This window comes from Anarrhichthys ocellatus, unplaced genomic scaffold, assembly GCF_004355925.1.
Source record: "Anarrhichthys ocellatus isolate YVR2014 unplaced genomic scaffold, GSC_Weel_1.0 scaffold53, whole genome shotgun sequence".
In the NCBI taxonomy this organism is placed as follows: domain Eukaryota; kingdom Metazoa; phylum Chordata; class Actinopteri; order Perciformes; family Anarhichadidae; genus Anarrhichthys; species Anarrhichthys ocellatus.
Genome location: NW_022280083.1, coordinates 148,181 through 151,037, shown reverse-complemented (window position 1 = coordinate 151,037; position 2,857 = coordinate 148,181). Strand labels below are relative to the sequence as shown.

Sequence of the window (2,857 nt, the reverse complement as noted above, 5' to 3'; positions counted from 1 at the left end):
ACACACACACACACACACACACACACACACACACACACACGCGCGCACACACACACACACACACACACACGCACACACACACACACTTCTTCTCTTCTTTTGTTGCTTTTCTTCATTTGTTTTGTCAGTTGTTCACATCTTTGGTTCAGACTGAAACATCTCAACAACTGCTGGATGGAATAACATGAAACTTCGTGCAGACATTCATGCTCCCCAGAGGATAAATCCTTTGAGTTTCACATTTGTGGTTTTAGCGTGAAATGTCAAGCTAACTTTTGGACGGACTGCCATGAAATTTAGTACAGATATTCATGTTCCCTTCAGGATGAATCGTAACGACTCTATCATTGTAAGCATGTCAGCACACAGACGTTAGCATTTAGCTCATAGCAGCGCTCAGCCTCAGTACAGGGCGGAGCTTCAGGTGCAGCCGCTGCTGATTGACTGCAGTTCACTTTAGCTGCTGGATGCTGGACATACTGATGGTCAATGGTCTGTACAGCGCTTTTCTAGTCTTCCGACCACTCAAAGCGCTTTAACACTACATGTCATCATTCACCCATTCACCGCATTCATACACTGATGACAGGGGCTACCATGCAAGGTGCCACCTGCCCATCAGGACTATAACATTCGGAACCAATTTGGGGTTTAGTGTCTTGCCCAAGTAGGCTACATATCGACTAGTGGGGATCGAACCACCGATCCTCTGATTGAAGGACGACCCTGTTCTACCACTGAGTCACAGTCGCCTTGTGTAACAACCAAACTTTTCCTCAAGTCGCTGAAGTCCAAACGCTGAAGAACGCAGCAAACAAGTGGCCTGCTCCAAAAGGCACAGGTGAATTTTTAATTAGTCAAAATATACAAAGTGTTCCTGTAGTCTTATGATGATCACGTTGCTCGACGATGGCTGGAGCTTTATCCCTGTACTGGTATAAAGGTGTGAATATGGGGCTCACCACTTAGGCTGACAGATAACACACACTGTAGTTTTCCTTTTCTCTGGAAGTGACGCTGCATCAATTACAGCATGAAGATATCACTCAGGTTGCGAGCATAGAAATATAACATCAGGGATGAACAGTTAAGATATAGGTAGAAGAAGAGAAGCAGATGTTTTGTATCAGGTGACACTTGGATGTAAACAGTGCTAACGTGACATAGCAGCACACAAACATAATGGTGATTGTATAAAGACACATGAAACAAAAGTTTTATAAAATGGTTCTTATTTCAGACGTTTCGGGGCCCCTGACCTTTTTGACGAAGTATATTTACTTAAATACTATACTTTTTTATACTACAATTTTGAGGCACTTGTACTTTGCTTGAGTGTTTTACATTTCTTACTTTATATTTCTACTCTGCTGTATTTCAGAGGAAAATATAGTACCTTTATTGCCATAAGACAACAATAATTAAAATTCAATAATACAACATATATGATTTTGAAATGATCCGTTATGCAGAATGCGTACTTTTGTTACTTTAAGTATATTTTGATGTCAACACTTTTGTACTTTGACTTAATTGCGATTATGAATGCAGGACTTTTACTTGTAACAGAGTATTTGTACACAGAGTTGTTGCTGCTTTTATTGAAGTAAAACATCTGAGTACTTGTTCCACTCTTGTGTGTTTTAGAGTAAATGTCTGATAGTCAGTTAAACGCAGAGTATCATCTGTACATAGTTTTCACATCATCAGTATACTCCCACACAGAACGGTGCAGTCATCTTCACTTACAACACACTACAGACTGCAACCTTCCTTTCTGAGCAAAAACAACAATCCTGCACAAAAACAACAAAACACACTTTGACAGTAAAAAAAAAGAGAGTTTAAGTAAAATGCGTGGACTGTGAGAAGTTTTGGATTAGTTTGCGCTCAGTTAAATGAACGCAGAAGTAACCCGTGTTGCTGTGGAAATACACCCACGATGAGCTGTTTCGAGAGAAAAGAAAGTAAGTGAAGCAGAGCTTTTATCCCCTTCTCCAACCCAGACACGCAAACTCTCTTCTCCTTCAACTCAGTCTTTAATTCTTTCCGTTACTTTTAAAGTTCGGGACTCGGAAACAGACAACGCTCGCCCTTCATTCCCTACAGCTTCCTGTTCGCCTGTCTGCCTTTCTCTCTTCCTGCTCCATCTCTTACTTTCTCCACCCCCCCCTCCCTCCAAAAAAAAGAAATCCATCTCGGCATGTCGACCACCTTCCCTTGCTTCTCCTTGACTCCCCCAAGGTCAACCCAAAGTGCGAGTGGCAGCGTGTCTCCTTACCGTGCGTCCTTGGTGCGGTGCGTCCTGCTGCGGAGCTGAAAAAGCGTCCTGGAAAGAAAACACGAAAAATCTCACAACTGCGAGGAGAAACGAGGGGCTAATGTTTTTCCTCCAGGCTTCCCCACCTCCCGCCTGCTCTCCACTCCCCTCCCTCTCTCTCTCGTGCTCTCCCCTCCTCTCATTTTCTCCACTCCTCCCTCCTTCTCTCTCTCTGCACTCCCCTCCGTGGCGAGGGCGCAGGATTTGTTAAAGTTCTACTTTTGACATGAAAAGACGGAAAACTACATTAACAAAAGAAAACACATTAAGCGCAAGCAAAAGTGGAGTAAAGTGGTAATGAAGAAGTTTGAGGTAACTATGAACCCTAGTGAACTTATAAATGAAACAACCGCACACACCAGTTTCACATTTGTAGCCTACAGGTTTAAGTGCTCATTTGGAGGCAGGGACGTAAAATACTCACACGTAAAAGCACTGCATTGAAAATGTCCCTTAAGCAGCATCAATGTAAGTCACAATGCTTGTTTTGTCCAACAAACAGTTCCAACTTGGATGTATATATATATATATATATAT

At 42.5% G+C, this 2,857-nt stretch overlaps 1 protein-coding gene across 1 annotated transcript in view; it reads right to left on the bottom strand.

Moving 5' to 3' along the window:
- The window catches only part of LOC116396130 (phospholipid-transporting ATPase ID-like), a 33,198-nt gene extending 30,777 nt beyond the window's left edge, over window positions 1-2,421 (bottom strand). Inside the window, exon 1 of the mRNA XM_031870545.1 lies at window positions 2,282-2,421. The gene's annotated coding sequence lies outside the window, so the exon portion shown is untranslated. The remainder of the gene's footprint in view (window positions 1-2,281) is intronic.
- Window positions 2,422-2,857: the final 436 nt, after the last annotated feature.